The sequence below is a fragment of the Nomia melanderi genome, chromosome 12 (assembly GCF_051020985.1).
Source record: "Nomia melanderi isolate GNS246 chromosome 12, iyNomMela1, whole genome shotgun sequence".
Lineage (NCBI taxonomy): Eukaryota > Metazoa > Arthropoda > Insecta > Hymenoptera > Halictidae > Nomia > Nomia melanderi.
The window spans coordinates 635373-653081 of record NC_135010.1 but is presented as its reverse complement, the minus strand read 5'-3'; the positions used below and the strand labels follow the sequence as shown (position 1 = coordinate 653081).

The 17709-nt window shown below is 40.2% G+C and overlaps 2 long non-coding RNA genes across 2 annotated transcripts in view; both read left to right on the top strand.

The window, feature by feature from the left end:
• LOC143175131 (uncharacterized) overlaps positions 1-13596 on the top strand; it is a 64982-nt gene extending 51386 nt beyond the window's left edge. Inside the window, exons 2-3 of the long non-coding RNA XR_012999790.1 lie at positions 13211-13446; positions 13508-13596. This is a non-coding gene — a long non-coding RNA (uncharacterized LOC143175131). The remainder of the gene's footprint in view (positions 1-13210; positions 13447-13507) is intronic.
• Positions 13597-16098: 2502 nt separating this feature from the next.
• Positions 16099-17044, top strand: LOC143175150 (uncharacterized). Its single transcript, XR_012999824.1, has 3 exons — positions 16099-16328; positions 16649-16771; positions 16859-17044. It is a non-coding gene; the product is annotated as an uncharacterized LOC143175150 (long non-coding RNA).
• Positions 17045-17709: the final 665 nt, after the last annotated feature.

Genomic DNA, 17709 nt, shown 5'->3' with positions numbered 1-17709 from the left:
TGCACAACTAATCTTAAATAATAAGTAATAGCTAATCGACATATTTATTAACGAAAACAAAATTTGATATTGTGTTTGTTTTTATATCGTTAATTAATTAAAATGTGAAAGAAACAAAACGATTATTTTTATGAATAAATTTGCATTATTGTATTTCTGTTGAAAGCAGAAGCTATCTGTTTGCATTTAGAATAATTAACTCTCGGACGGCTGACCAATTTTTAATGACGCCGTAGGCTGATATTGAGTCCCGAGTGACCCATACAAAAATGTTCGTACTTAATCTATTTTAGAATTAATTTTCTTACAAAAATTATACATTATTGCATCATTAAACTATTAATGTTACTCTAATATTAAACTAGATAATTGTTGAGGTGTATGCCTCCCTCGGGGATTAAAATAACTTCACAATTGTTGTTTGAGCATGAGTTTGAGATGTGGAAAAACAGAAAAGATGGTGAATTGTCGTCGAAAAAGATGGTCCTGTAAAATAAGGTGATCACGGAATGCAATAATTAACAAATTCAATTAATTAACACAATTGATTGAAAGAGAGAAAATGAAAATGATTACTGTAAGACAGGATTTTGTAAACGTTAATACAAATGAAGAACTTGGTTGAATATTATTCTTTTTAATGCAAAGTTCCTTGCTCGGAGACTACAGAAAGAATACCCTGAGAACGATACTATTTAAGTTGATGGGCCCTTTCTTGTCAACGTAGCTCTTGCTTTTTTATTGCGCTCCGAAACTCGGGAACGTTTTCTCTTAAGAAGGAACCGATTGACAAAACGTAGACGACCATCGTTCGATTTACCTTTCATTCAGATTATCTTATATATAGAGGAGCTTGAGATTGAGAATACAATAACGAAACTATTTGAAATAAACACGTGTTTCAGTGTTAGCGTCGAAACGATGAGTAATGAGCAATGGCCGACGGATCCGCAGGCCCGAGGCATCGAGAGATCTAGAATCCTGTCGACGCACGCGTCAATCATCTATGTCCAGTTGAAAAATTGATTATCTGCGCATAGACCCAGCTAGGCAGGGGTGAGATGAGAATGCGTCAGAGGTGCTGCCACTACGCTCTTTCAGAGGTGTACCAAATCACTCTTTTTCAAACAATCGTATACGCTTTGTACAAATTGAGGAGTGCAATCTTTCTTCCTAACCATCTATGTTGACACTTCAGTACCGAAGTGTAAAACTTCCCGAAAAGAAACGCAACAGTTTTCGAGCGTGTCCAGCGGTAATGCGATTTGGTAATTGCTGTGTGAAAGTGGCCTAAGGCTGTTGCAAGCCCTAAAGAAACTATGAAAGAAAGCGTCCTTGTTTAGGTTTTAACCCGCGGCGATCTTTCTTGACCTGCAGAGTCAAAAATTTGATTAACTGTCGGAAGAAGAGGTTTGCTGCTCACGCGTTTACCGTATACGTTTTTTTACATTTTAAATTTACCTACAGTGATGGTTGCTGAAATTCCATAAAAATCTATACGGCATAATTTCACTGCACGAACACTACACCTCTTCTCCTATTACTCGCTGTCTCGAGCTCAGTGTAATGTAGACCCAGTAGTCAGGGATAGAAAATGAATACAATGAGGGAAATAGAGAAAGTACAAGTCAAAGAAATGCCACATGCGTCAACTATAAACATGCAATGAAGAAAATTTCAATTGCAATAATTTTAATCTTACCTTCTCAAATGTAGTACCACTGAATTTCTGAGATTGTTGTAATTAAAATAGGTTCATTTTAGATCTAGTTTGGACTCATTTTAATAAGAAGAATCTCCACATTCCATCGGTACTACAGTTGAGAAAATAAGATTAAGATTATTGTAATTGACATTTTCTTCATTACGTGTTTATATTTGACGCGTGTGGCGTCGCTTTGAAGTCCCGAGCCTTGACCCTCGATGCTCAACGGACTGCGTCTATCCCGTTTCTGCTCATTGTATTTATTTTCTGTCTCTGTTTACTGGGATCACGTTACACTAAGCTCGAAACAGTGAGTAGTGGAGCAAGAGTAGGGATGGTGTAGTGGAATTTAGCCGAGCAAATGTTATGGAATTTAAGCGAGCATTACTCTATATCAATCCTCTGCCGTTGTCAGGCTGTGCGTGAATCAATTCCTGGAAGCAGAAAACGAGCTTCGTCCTGTTTTTACTGCTCGGTTAAATTCCACTGCTGGCACTCTAAATTGTGGAATTTAAGTGAGCATTACTGTACTCAGGTTTAAGATATTTCTAACGTTCAGGGTGTAATTTAACCACTGCCACGCTCGCTGCTCCATCTCTGCCTCTTGAAAAATATGTTTTTTTTTAACGAAGGAAAATAAGTCACGTACACCCGTATAATTGTAGCTGCACGGGTGGCGTGGGATTCCACACATCGGAATGCCTTTACTCACTAAAAACTCTTCAGCCTCTGATCTCTTCTGGTTCCAGAGCTAGAAGTCAGCCTCTGGAATCTCATGTATATGATTGTCGCCGGGGGCAACATTAAAATATCTTGTAGAGGATGTCATTTTGAACAACTTTTTCCTATACATACAATGACCGGTCGCTATTAGTTTTCGAGTTAAGGACAAAAATATGTGTCGTGAAATGCGGTTTCCTGCACTTATTGAAGCGTTTTGGTATAATATGTAGGAATTAATTTCATTTAGATAGCAAACGTATTAGTAGTGTTAATGTTTTCCTGACAAGGATGTATAACTAGGGTATGACATACAACCTGCGGTATCATATTATCATTGTAGAAATCCTCTTAAATTTGGTAGAATTATTGACAATTGTAACGTGATAATATGGGCAAGATAAGGTTAGGTTAATAATATATATCAAGGTTATAAAAAGGGTGTAAAAGTAGCGCACATGGAGTACTTTGCCGATTTTTATAAGATTGCCAAATGTTGATAGAGATAGATATTTTTAATAACTTTTTCCTGTGATAAAAGTGTCTATATTTTTTAGTTTCCGATTATCTTAGAAACTAATGCCGACTTAAAGTGTATCATCTGTTAGTGCATATATAGGAAATTGTTGATCCGTGACTTCTCTTGAGATATTTTGCTGAGCGATTCCCTTCATATATTCATATATATTTATATATGCCTTTGTCTGGTTATTTAATGGTGACTATGCAATGAGTTGCAAATATATATTTATTATTTAGATCTATAATATGACCTATATTTTGTTCTTAACACGTAGGAAACTATGAATATTTGTATGTCTTGCTGATGGAAGTGTGGAATGTCGGTTACTATACAAAGAGATATTGTCATATTAATTTCATTATGAAAAACATTTTTAAATTTGCATTTTTTAAGCAGAACTTTAAAGAAACTGATTATACTTTTCTCAAAATTTTAAAGTTAACATTTTAAAACAAAATATATAAAATAAGAATTTATTTGTCATTATATTGTTCGGAAGTAATGTTCAAACTAAAATTAAAATTGTCTCAGAAAGTTAAATTTTTTCTTATTAATATAAAGCAAGAACAAACTGTATATGATTAGTATTTTTCTAGTTAAAAAATATTTTTGAAATTTTTGAACGCCGAGGCGTAAAATATTTTTGATAAACGCAGAAATCTGCATTATCGATCCACTGACAGAGTAATACTCCATCTAGAGGAGGGAAATGAACACCATGCTCTCTCTCTCATAATGTGACAACGTTGCACGGTGTGCCGCGATGTTTTGTTGTCACAGTTGCCTCCTACCGAAATATACGGTCAGAAACTACCTGCCTCCTAGAGCTCTTCTTTCATAAAACAGAGTATAGAGTATGAAGAATTTAATTGCGATCATCAGAACCTAGTACAGGATCGTTCAACCCTGCATGAGTATTACTTCAGTGCACAAATATTATTAAACGATTTTCTTTGTATGTATAACTTTTTACCGCCTGTGCCGATTACCCACAAGATAAAAGTGTACAGGGACAAAGGGACTCTTCGACACACAATACTCGAGTCTGCCTCGGTTTTTCGACATGTTGTAGTTGACGCGAACGGAAAGTGAAGCGAAATTGGCGTAGCTCTTAACATTTAGGGTACATAATTTTAAAGATACAAAAAACCCGATCTGTACGAAATTAAGTTTGGTGGGTTCAAAAATACCCCACCATACATTAACCATAAAAAAAGTGGGAGGATTTTAAATCCACTTAATCCCAAAGTGTTAATCTTTTAGCTACGGCCGGACTAACCACGGAGCTGTACCCTGACGTATATGTACGGCAAGGTTTGACGCGGCTGCGTATCATAAATGTACTACTACAATTGGAGACTAATAGAATTTTGACTGTGTAATTACGTTAAATTAGACTATAATGTGCATAGTTATCGATGGCAGAGAAAAAATTGAGCCGTTATAGTGGCGTACCGTTTAAAAATATGACACACACGTGAGTCACTGTAATGGCGTAAAGTAGCTAAAAGGTTAAGGAGCATGCGCTTTCCCGCACTCCATTGAAACGAATGCCTCTAACATATTTTACCGCAGCTCTGTCCACGGGCAACCAAGGCTGCTTCTGCTCATGAGAAGACCTACTGAACGATTTTGGTCTAGTGGGTATGGAGAGATCCGTTTACCAAAAAAGGAAGGTGATCTACGGGTCACCAATTCCCCGTCTATGTACGATAATGTCTCTAGTGATTCTGTTCATTGTCCGTCCACTTTGTTTACAGAAACCATTCAGCTATTGAAACATTGTTCTTGATTCTCTTCAGAAAAACTTCCTGTTTTTCCCAAATAAATAACGAAATCACAGCAGTAGGACGTTTTCACATCGCTTGGAAACCAAAGTTTCATTCCATATTTCCTCTATTTGGTGGTAATGTAAACTTTGAATAGACATCGTCATCCATATATCATAAGTTGTTCCTCTATTGTTACTTTATATGAAACACTAACAAAAAGGTTGATTTAAGATTCTGAATAATTTCTCCATTTCCTGAATCGAACTAGTAATCAGTAAATGATTTAAAAAACCATTTATTTCCTTATGTTTACATTATATATATGTAAATTTATGGCTGGCGAGCGATAGCCATGTAATGCCAAAGCTCTGGGTACGCTCTCTTGACAGAGACTTTCTTAACTTGTCCGAGAGGAAAACCGTTCTCACGTTTTCTGCATGGAGTTTCCTCTTCAGAAGTGTTTGCAGAATTCAATGATGCATAGCAAATTTGTGCTAGCCAACCCACTTTTCGTAGAAATGTTCGTACGTAGTACGCGCATCTACCCTTTTTAAAACTTTGATTATCATTTACAAGCATTTAATAATAACACTGTGACACAAATTTGAACTTTTTTTGTGTCTTACAAGAATCACTAGGTGATTCTTTTAGAGTTTCTTACCATAAATACGAATCCAAAAACCAAATTGCTGGGTCACGTCCAGTTTTCGAAAAAACTGAGTATTTGTAAAAAACGGTCGAATTTTTCAGAAAACCACGTGTTACGTGGAAACTAAAGACGGTAGGCAGTTAAAATTTGTCGCAGAAGATAAAAGAGACTTGACAGAACACGTAGCTATAAAAATTTTTGAATTTTACGTATCATTAAATGTTTGTAAATGATAATCAAAATTTAAAAAGGGGTAGATGCGCGTACTTTGTACGCACTTCTGTTACATTTCTACGAAAAGTGGATTGGCTAGCATGAATTTGCTATGCACCGTTAAATTTTGCAGACATTTCTGAAGAGGAGACGTCCCATAGAAAGCGCAAGAACGGTTTTCTTTTTGGACAGGTTAAGAAAATCTCCGTCAACAGCGCGTGTACAGAGCTTGGGTGCCACAGCCATCGTGCGCCGACCATGGCTAGTCAGGGCCGTGTCTACGCGTTGTATAGACCTGGACCCAGCCTACTTCTTATATGTATATATGTTACGGTAAATGTGATTAATCCGGTGATTATGTATAATTGCCGGTTATTATATATAATTACCACTAAGTTTGGTAAATGTGATGAATTCTTGAATTTTTATCAAATTAACCGGCGAGTTTATATAATTCCCAACTCGTAATGGCGAATGTGATAAAAGTCGGTTACGCGTACATGTCGCAATCGGACTTTGTCAAAAAGTCTGGCCAACTTTGTAATTCCAAATGTCATAACAGTCTAATATGTCTAAATAAGTAAACTTAAAATATTGAATAATTTGTAGTAGTAGCAATAAACGTTATTTGGAAAAATGTTTTTTTTTCTAGAATATGGGTTTAACTTGTTTTTGATATATAACTGTTTCGTATGAGTTCTAATAATAAAATTATTTTCTCTACTTAGGTCTTTCATTTGACAAGACACGTCAGTCCCTTATTCAAATTTCGTTCAGGCTACGTCCATGTGACTTAAAATAGCCATTTATTGAATTTTTAATTGTAAATTATGAAATATTGTTATTCGCAGCCTCTTATGTCATAGTGTTCAACGAAAAACTATCTTTCTACTTTCTGACTAGTAACTACTCAACACACCGTGCTGTACTCTACTAGCTCAATCGGTCAAGATATTTATCACATTCGCCATTACGAGTTGAGAATTATATGAACTCGCCAGTTAATTCGATAAATATTCAAGAATTCATCACATTTACCAAACTTAGTGGTGATTATATATAATAACTGGCAATTATACATAATCACCGAATTAATCACATTTACCGTAACATATATAATGGTTAATTGTTTTATAAATTTGCGTTTAATATATATCTATATGTTTCAAAACACAAAAATGTTTCGAGAAATTAGAAGAGCAAATCGTATGCAACGAAAACTCCGCTTTCAATACAGCATACGCGTTTATGAGTGCACGAATGAAAGAAAAATGTCGAATTGGTAACTTATTTCTTAAACATTCAATTATCTCGGAGAGCAAAAATTTTACAACTTAATTTTTCACGCGTAATCAGGTAATCATCTTAATCAGGCGTAATTTTTGAAATTGACTTTCGGCCGCCTAAAACGGCCAAATCGGTCACTGTGCATCAAAACACACATTGAATCGCTCACTTGCGGAAGATCTCACCTGTAGCAAACATTTTCCATTTACAAGTACTCTCATATATACGTTTTCCACTTCTCTGAAATCTACTCCCCATCCATTCGCACAATCACATCGCATTGCCTTATAAAGCATTGCTATTATCAATTCTGAGAATTATTCACTTACATAATTATGCCATCTCACTCGTACCAATTTATACTCTGATTTTCACTTGTTTAAAAATTTTCTTTAATGCATACAACATTGCCTTATAAGGTAATCACAATTCTAATGTTCAGAATTATCAATTAAACATTGCCTAAACTCACACTCATGCCCATATATGTACCTACATAAATATCTGTCAGAGGAAAATAGAGAGATTAGACAAAAGAATAAAGACAGACAAATTAAGAAAGCCTAGAACTGTTGGAAGAGTAGATGAGTTGACAAAAATATTAAAAAGTAAAGGAGGGAGATGAAATTATGAGAGACGTAATTAAGTAGTTGAGAAAGTTGAAGAAGCATTTTGTCCACTGACAATGGAGGATGGGATACGAAACAAAACATAAGGAATACATGAGGCTAGTAAGTAAGATGTAGAAATGAGGGGAATTTCCATTATGATGGAGATCAGAGGTAATATACCCGATATATGAAAGAAGAAAGAAAGGTTTAACTAAAAACTCCCGAGAAATCTTGCTGCGGAGTAAATGTATAAAATATGTGTTAGAATTTTAAATGAAAACCTGTTACAGCAGGTGGTGGAATAATAGGGAGACGAACGGGTGGGATTATAAAAGGAAGAAGAACAGTGGATACAGTATATTCGATGAACATCATAGTTCTTAGAGAACTAAGAAACAAAGAAAGCAAGTTATTTGATTTTTTCATAGATGTAAAGATGGTATTTGATAAAAAAGGGAGTCAAAAAATTCAAACTATACTGAAGAAAACCGGGACGAAGAAAAAGATAAAAAATGATTAAGGAAATATATAGGGAAATGAAAAATACAGTGAAGGCCGATGGAAGGAAAACTGAAGAGTTTTGGACAGGAAGAGGGATAAAACAGGGATGTTCCTTAACCATTTCGTCCCTGAATATGTATTTTACAAACTACACAATGCCATTAGAATAACTGACGAATTTTGTGAAAGAAAAACTTACAGCTGCGCACTAATCAACCAAAACATATGAACTCATAGCTGATTAGCAATTACGCTGTCAGTTTTCTACCTTTCCGGTAATTAAAAATGTTCGTGGTACATATGTGTACTATTCAGAACGAAAGGGTTAAGCTGAACCTTATTCAATATATTAATGTCGAATTTCTAAAAGAAAATGGAGTAAGAAATGGAAATGCGGATGCTAATATCTAGAGAAAAATTATAGGCACTGACGTACATGCATGGATGATGTATGTAGTACTAATTGCGGAAGTAGGAGATATGTAGAGCTGAACAAAATTATTAGGAAACTGAAAAAATGCACGAACAAAGCTAACTTCGATCCAACGCATTGTCGTAAAGTGTGATGGTGTTTGGCACAAATGGATGAAATTGAAAGAGGGAATAGATAAGATAAAAAGAAAGCATCAAAGCTGTTTGAAGCATTAGAAACATGAACATCAAAGTTTAATCGTGGTACAGTACCGGGCGCTATAAAACAAACATGCGCTCGACCTATTAATAATTAGTCAAAATATTTCTTTATTCGTACATGCAACTTCCAGGACAATTCATAACGTACCATACAACGAGGCACAGCTTATTGCTAAATTTCTAAATGTCTATTCTCACAGCATTCTTCTTTATCGCGTTTTTTTATTTACAATTTTCGAGAGAATAGGTTATGACTCCTTGTTCAGTTATTTAACACGTGTCAAGAATTTTCGATCGTCATGCGAGTATAATGCAGCCCTGACGAGATGGCAGACTATTACCAACAAGCGGAAATATCCGAGCGGCAAAACGCTTCTCCACTCACAATGTTCCGGCCGCTTCAGTTTTCGACGCATGGTTATTATTGGCGTACGGACTGAATGCGACGGAGTGCGATGTAACGATAGGAAACGAAGTTGACTGCACTATGGGTTTTGATCTCTATTGTTACATCTCACTCTGTCGCATTTAATCCCGGTTCCGTTCTTTGTTATTGCTGTACGCCAATAATACCAAGCGTCGAACACTGAAGCGGCCAGAACATTGTGACTAGAAGAGTCGACTTGCCGCTCAGAAATTTCCGCCTGTGGATAGCCTGTCATTTCATCATAGTTGGACTACAGTAATGCTCGCCTAAATTCCATAATTTCGGGTCCCAGCAGTGGAATTCAACCAAGCAGAAAAAACAACAGGAAGCTATTTGCTTCCAGGAATTGACTTAAGCAAGTCTAATAAAGGCAGAGAATCAATATAGTGAGTGGAAGCGGGATAGACATAGTCCGTCAAGGATCAAGTATTGAGACGCGGACATCACTATGTCGCCGTAAACATGAAACGGAGAAAATTTCAATTGCAGCAATTTTAACCTCATCTTTTCAAATATAAAATCCAGTGAATTTCTGAAATTATTGTGATTAACACATTGACTGCCATGAAAGTTTCGACCGTTTTGTATCGTAATACTTATTCTTTCATAACAAAGGCAAATGATAATAAAAATAATTAATAATGATTTGGTATCACAGTACTCATATTATGTTGTTATCCAGCTACTTATGTTATCAAATATTTTTATTTGGCAGCAATTTTCTGATTGTTATTGTTATCGAGCAATTTGGAAGCTCTAGTCACCTTGACCACCGTAGCAGTCAACGTGTTAAAATGAGATCAACCACGATAAAAGTCGGACTATTGTTACACACTTATTGTAATTAACGAAATTAAAGGTTCATTTCCCCCAAATCGATAAAATTAGACCGACTTTAGGTCTAGTTTGGACTCGTTTTAATAAAAAAAATCTCAACATTCCATCGGTACTACGATTCAGAAGGTAAGGTTAAAATTATTGCAATTAAAATTTTCTTCATTGGGTGTTAATATTTGACGCGTGCAGCGTCGCTTTGAAATCTCGCGCCTCGACCATCGATACTCGATGAACTGTGTCTATCCCGTTTCTGTTCATTGTATTTTCTGTCCCTGTCTACTGGAACCCATTATAGTGAGCTCGAGACTCGAGAGCTCTGTGGAATATAGCCGAGTAGAGTTTGTGGAATTTAAGCGAGCAACACTGTATATTTTTCTATCTCAGAACCTCTGTCCGCCAGAAACACGTTCACTTGTATATACAAAAGCCATATCATCGCGTATCAAAATATGCATCAACAGAAAAATTTATTTTTCCAGTATGACAATAAAAATATAGCTCCTTTCATAAATACGCTTGAAAATCGCCAGAAGCGTCATCACCTATGCGAGCAATCTACCATCATAACTCGCGTGGTTAACGCCGTGGCCTCTAATTTTTTATGGCCGCAGATACAGTCAGTCGTCAGTGGTCAGTCATCAATTACACTGTGGAACAAATTTGAACTTTTTTTGTATCTTGCAATAATCATTAGGTGATTCTTATAGAGTTCCTTACTCTAAATACAAATCCGAAAACCAAGTTGCTAGGTCACGTCGTTTTTAAAAAAAAAACTGGATTTTTGTAAAAACGGTCAGATTTTTCCGAAAACCAAGTGTTACATAAAAACTAAAAACGGTAGGCAGTTAAAATTTGTCGTAGAAGATAAAGGAGACTTGCCCGAATATGTAACTACAAAATTTTTTAGTATTGCGTATCATTAAATGTTTGTAAATCATAATCAAGATTTAAAAAAGGGTAGATGCGCACACTTTGTACGCACTTCTGTTACATTTCTACGAAAAGTGGATTGACTAGCATGAATTTGCTATGCACCGTTGAATTTTGCAGACATTTCTGCAAATGTTTAATTGTTTTATAAATTTTCATAATAATTATGCGAAAGCTTTTCACGATCGTCCTGTTTTAAATAATTTGCTGTTTAATACGTGAATACACATATACGAGAAATATTATTACGATGATTAACACTAAAAGTATCGAATCAGGGAAGATAACCGGTGTAAATTTTATTATCTTTCGATTATTAATATTTTGAAAGTTTTAGATATCTGAAATGTTTTTAAACATTAATTAAGTTTAGTGGAACTATAACGAATATTCGAGTATACTCAATAGTTTTAGTATTAATTATAAATAAGTGTAAATAGAATAAATAAGTGTAGATCATAATTATGCATTGTAGATCTTACTTTGTGAAGTAGCTTCTTTCGTCAAATTTAATAATCTATTCAAATTCAAAATGATATCATTAGATGTACCATTTAAAAAACCGATTACATTGATGTTTTTCCTTTTAGAAAACATGCAATTTTTATTTGAAATATCTTGTATGCGGTGAATATATATAAAAATTATATGTCTTTGGAATATGCTACATCAGACAGTACATAACGAATTATATATACGTAATTAATTATATAGAATGAACACAAATTTCAGAAATATAATACTTTAACTTCTGCTCCCAACACATGATTTATAGCTCTTGAAATCCCCTGGGTTGCTATACAATGTGTTAGTGCTGCATTCTGCCACAGAAATCGTGAGATATATTAAGCAATTCAAAAAGTTTTCGTTTTTGTTACAAACAAAAGATTGGCACCATCCCTTACAGTGGGAAATTCTACAAAAAGCAATATGTTTTCATGCAATCACAGCATTGTGAGGACCAGTGACAGCGTGGGTGATTAAGCTGTGAAAGGGATCATAATATCAGTAAATACGGTAGTACTAAAAGCTTTCTCATAAATATTATGAAAATTTATAAAAAAATTAAATATTATATATACATATAAGAAGTGACCAGAGTCCAAGTCTATACAGCGAGTAGTAACGGCCCTAACCAGCCATAGCGAGCGAGCAATGGTTGGTGTGACGCCAAAGCTCTGGCCACACTCTCTTGACGGAAACTTTTTTAACTTGTCCGAAAGGAAAACCGTTCTCACCCTTTCTACGGGAGGTCTCTTTTTCAGAAATGTCTGCAGAATCCAACTCTCTTCTATTTTTTACCACAAATTTTAACTGCCTATCGTTTTTAGGTTTCACGTAACACTTGTTCCTCTGAGAAATTCGATCATTATTACAAAAATCCATAGTTTTCAAAAACTGGACGAGACCCAGCAATTTCATTTTCGGACTCATATTTAGGACAAGGAACTTTGTAAGGATGACTTAGTGGCTATTACAAAACAAAAATCGTGTCGAACAGTGTTATTGTAAAAAAGGGATATGTTAATGTATTTACCTACTTTTACTCAGGAGTTGACGAGTTGGACGGTATAGGGGGAAGAGGTTTTCGATGTTTGCGTTGTATCGTGCAGCAAATTTTTAGTACGCGTAGCTATTTCGGCCGGAATTGTGTGAGGCAATAGGTAGTGGTCCTCTTATTCCGATCATTTAGACCCGCACTTCTATCATTCATCACCTGAGGAACCCATTCTTACTTAGGTAATAAAGATTGGTACGCGTGGAGCTAGTTATTTTACATGTACAGGGTATAATAAAATTATTACACACAGATAATAAGGCATGTACAACTCACTAAACTGAGTGAAAAAATTCTTAATAACATTGGTCAAAAACTCAGTAGTTTCCCAGATAAGAATAGGTTTAGTTTAAAAAAAAATATATGGAGATTGATTCAAGAACACCGAATTATCTCGAAAAATTTCAGTGATACGAACAAATGTGTCAAACAGAAGTTACAAGGTATTAAAGACTACATGTCATGGCGGGAACTATTTAATTGTAACGTAGCCGTGAATCGTCCTGCAAAATCGTCCTGCAAAGATCACATCATAATTCTTACATAGAACCTCATATTTTCTATTACGTATTTTTGAAGCCGACATTCAAGCGTCCCCAAACCATAGGTATAAAATTTTCCGCGTAAGCCGTTATCACAGTTCGTAAGTAGTAGGTAGTTATGATAGTCCGCGGACAGAAGTGAAAGTTGAAGGAGCTTCCTTAGATCTACAAAATCGACTAGCAATGACCAGTAATCAACTGAGGAAATGTATCCCGATCCATTACGCATCCTCTTCTTAGCGTATGTAAAATATCTTTTTGTCTTTACAAATACCGTTCCAATAATATTTTCATCTATGTAGGCTACCTTTTTATATTAGCGTGGAGAAAATCTGACACCTACCGAAGCTTCTACACTGCCACCTATCGAGTTGTGGCAGAAAAGCCCTAGAAGAAGCTCTCGACCACCTCTGGCCCCGGCAAGCGCCCTTGAGCCCGGTCGGTGATGCTGGTGCACCCATAAACATAGGCGCGCATCGCCACCTGCAGCTCGAAGGGAACTTCGTTCGCCAGAGCCAGCGCTGTTACGGTAGAAATGGTGCGGTAACCGCGGATGACTCTTATGGCCATACGCCTCTGGACAAGGAATTATTGCGCAGGTTAGCCATCCCGAAGGGGGCCCCGTGCAAGGCCATGGACCGCACCAATCTCGTGTACAGACGGCGCATTAAGTCCCCCGGTCCCTGAGGTTGGGCAAGGGACGGCCTAGAGCGGCCGCCACCCTTTCCACTCGGGTGACGAGGCGGTCGAAGTGCGCTTCGAAGCTCTAGTGGCTGTCGAGGATGAGCCCCAAATATTTCATCCAAGAGCTCATCTCTACTGAGGCTGCACCCATCCGAACCCACAACCTGTCTAGAGGTCTCCACCGAGGCCGGCCGTGAAACCACACAGCCTCGGTCTTCACCGGGGCTATCCTCAGTCCCAGGTTGTGGATCCTCGCGAACGGCTTCCACCGCAACCTCCGCTCGTCGGTGGGTCCTCCCAAAAGTGCTACCGACGACCACTACCACCGTGTCGTCTGCGTAGCAGACGAAGGTGGCATTGTACGTGAGCGAGGCCTGCAGGATCGTATTGTATCGGAGGTTCCACAGTATGGGGCGCAAAGCAGATCCCTGTGGAACCCCATGATCCACCTCCCTCCCCAACATGCCGTATCGGTCAGTGTATTCGATCTCCCCGTCCTGCAGGTATGACCCGACCACCGGTAGGGAGGCATGATGTGTTGCACAAACGTCTCCCCAATGGCGTTCAGAGCAGGATGTGAACACGTTCACGATATCGAGCAATATCACCAAGCACACCTCTCCCTGGGTGACTGCTGCTTCCGAGAGTGTCCGTACTTGGTCGACAGTGTACACCGCCGACCTGCTCTCCCGGAAGCTGAACTGACAGTCAGCCAGGTCGGGTCTGTCGCGGGATAGGTGCTCGACGAGGAGGTCAGCGACTATGCGCTCGAACATCTTGCTCACCTCGCCCAGTAGGCATATTGGCCGGTAAGTAGAGGAAGAATCCTCAAATCTGTCCTACTTTTACAGGAGGAAAACATCGTCCGGACGACGGCGTCGAGTATCCGTATATCAAGCATTTCCGCCACGGGGGGGGGGGGGATGAACGGAGCCGCCCATAACTATTTTATATGCCCCACCTCACGGATCGTCGTGTATGGTACTGAGGAGTAGCCTGTGCGAGAGATGGAGACGTCACAGACGTCTCCCATGCCTCGGCGAAGCGCCGCCGCCGAAGAGTTCACGGCATCATCCGCCGAAGCGTCGCCGTCCGAGAAGGCCCAATAGCCATGTCGGTCCAGACGACCCCCACAAATCCCCTCCCCTGTCCCAGGAAGGAGCAAGGAGAAAAACTGGGCAGGCACTACCACGTCATCGTGACGGAATCAGCCGCGTCTCCAACTCATAAGGGGTGGTCACGATTTGGACAAACATGCTCTATGCCCTTAGGGAGCGGCCCAGATTAGCCTGGAGCATTATCACGATTGCTCAAGTTTCATGGCTTCCTCCTGGCCTCCCAACCCCCTATTACAAGCGTAGCGGTGGACGCGGCAATTTTGGCATCTATGTCCTCTAACGCTATCGCGTTGACCCCCGCACTTTCCATCCTGGGCGGGATCCTTCCGGCTCTCCTGCGCACGATACCGTCGTTCCAGCGGCAGATTATGGCGTCTCTCCAACAACAACACTGCTGATGAGGTCAGAAGGACCACCACCAGACTCCCCCCTTGACGAAGCGGCGTCGCCGCTACTGGCACCGCGCGAAGTCGGCGCGGCGGTGGTCCCCGCGGTAGGAACCGGAGCCGCTGCTACGCGCACCTTCTCTCGCCTTTGACGCCGCCGCATGGCGCTCTGTGTTTGGCCCATGCCGTGGGCAACCGGACACAGCCATTCCGTGGTTGGCGGCGACCCCTTGTCCATACAAACAAGGCATCTAGCCGCCGATTTGCAGGCTGCCGCGAGATGGTCCGCGGCGCCGCACCTGAAACAGATCGAACTACACTCCACCGTGGAAGTACACCACTGTCTAACGTGCCCAGAGGCAAGACAGTGGTAGACAGCAGCAGCCTCGGCTCTAGCGTCTTAACTTAGCCCGCAGGCCACCCCATCTGGAGGGAGAGGACACCTTACTCAGACGGAGCCGAGACCACGAGGGACAATGACGGTCATCCTCGATCACGCCTTAAGAGCGGCTATCTGCAGGGCCCATGTGAGGTTTCCCCTAAGGCCCTTAGAGATGACGGCCACCTTCCCTACCCCTGCTGTGGATTCCATGACGGCAGCCGCGATGTCCGCTGTCGGCCGCCGGTGAAATTCTTCCTCCAGCCTCTGTCTGTCGGGGAGGGGGATGGAGAATCTTCTCGAACTCCAACACTTCCGCCTCCAATTGCCGGACGTCGGTGGCCGCCCTCTCTTCTTGCATCCTTTCCCCGATCCGCGGCTCACCACGGTCTAGGTCGATAACTCCGACGCGTCGAAGTCGGCTCCCGCATCCTCGTCGAAGTCTAGGGAGATGGGTAGGGTGTATCCTGCCACTACGCGTCGTCCATGTCAGCGCCCTTCGTGCTGGTGCCTGGACTGGAAGATGGCACAACCTCACCCCGTTGTCACTAATGACAATCGGGGAATAGTCCCATTCTACGGTGGACTCGCGCGATCAAGACCGTGATCTCGGATCCGTGATCCTCTTCAATACTACGCTAGGTATTCCTCCCTCTCGCTCCTGATCTCGTCGTCTGTTTTTGTGTTAAATGAATCTATAATTTATCCCACGAGCGTGGTCGGAAGAGAGGTCACCCGAGGAAGATTGTGTACGCCCGGGGGGTCGCAAGGTACCCCGGAGTTGATCGCTAGCGACTGATGTACCCACCAGCCACCGCGTGCCGCAGCTTGAGGCTAAGGATTTTTTATAGAGGTTGCTATGTAGGCCACCTAGATTAAACTTTTTCTTATCAGTCCACACAATATACTTCCTTTCATTCATCCAAGTTACGTGCAATTCCATTTATTTTGCTTTATTTATTACAATTATAGATGGTTATTTTTTCATACGCGTATATTGGATTTAGAAGCTCCAACCCATGATAATACAACGACTTGACAAATATTTCTTTTTTTAACGTGGAGAAGTCCTTCATAGGCATTCCGCATCTTCGGCAGGCTGAAGGGGTGGGGCTGGGGGGGAGGTTACGGAATTATGCCAGATTTTACAGACTAAAACCTCTACGGTGGCAGTTGTTCGGATCGTGGAATGACAATCTGGAATTCTTATCGATATCGATGGAGAAGCATCTCCACTGCTAGACTTACCTTGAGCTAACATACCTAACCAAGCCTTGCTATGAACGAGGTACCTAGGTATGGAAGATACTGATTATTTTTGTATATGAAATAAAACAGTTTCTATCAATACACCTGGGATAATTCGTATGATTGGCTTCGTAGTGGCAGTAATTGGAAGCTCGCATGCTGGGCTAGAGATCTCTTCAGGATCTTGGCATGTAAGCCTGGAGAGCTAGTAGAGCTTTAGAAAGCAGCTCCGCGCAATAGTCTATTTTCACGGGTCTCGTTACCCCTGGGAGGCAATGTTGGTAATGCTTCGGCCTTCGTTGATTGGGCCTCATCCCACTTCTACGCCCTCAGGTGCCCTCTGAGGTAGGCTTTCGCGGTAGGTACTCGCACAAAAACTAGGGTTTCCTCTGTTCTCGTTCATCCCACAATGGTAACAGACCAAAGTTCTCTCCCTACTTATACGGTGCAGGTACTCATCAAAATAACTGTAACCTGTGACCACCTGCGTCACACTATAAGTCAAACTGCTACTTGTTCCATTGCGGCAGGATCTCACCAACGTCCTCGGGCCTGTGCCCTACGAGGATCCTCGCTCGTCACTCGGACCAGACGGCTAGTCAGACCAGTCGCCTCTGACCATTCGTTTCAGCGGAACCATCTCATCGCCAGCTAGAATATGATAAATCGGATATGACAATATGCTTGTTTTAACATCCGAGTCTGGAGGTCAAATAAAGAGAATTTCGACAACATGACTGTTGTCACGGCAAAGACGGTGTGAAATCCTCATATGACCATGATGACGATTGCTGTGTGCCACCTCCCCAGGTTGTGGAGACTGTAACAACTGATCAGTAGATCCTTCAGCCATTCAGATGCCCTGTAAAGGACCATAGATTGTATGATCCTCATATATAAACCGAACTCCCGACATTCAGATTTAAATGTGACGGCATTTCTAACGCAGGTCACTTCATTTACCGAACTAACTCGCGCCACGACTG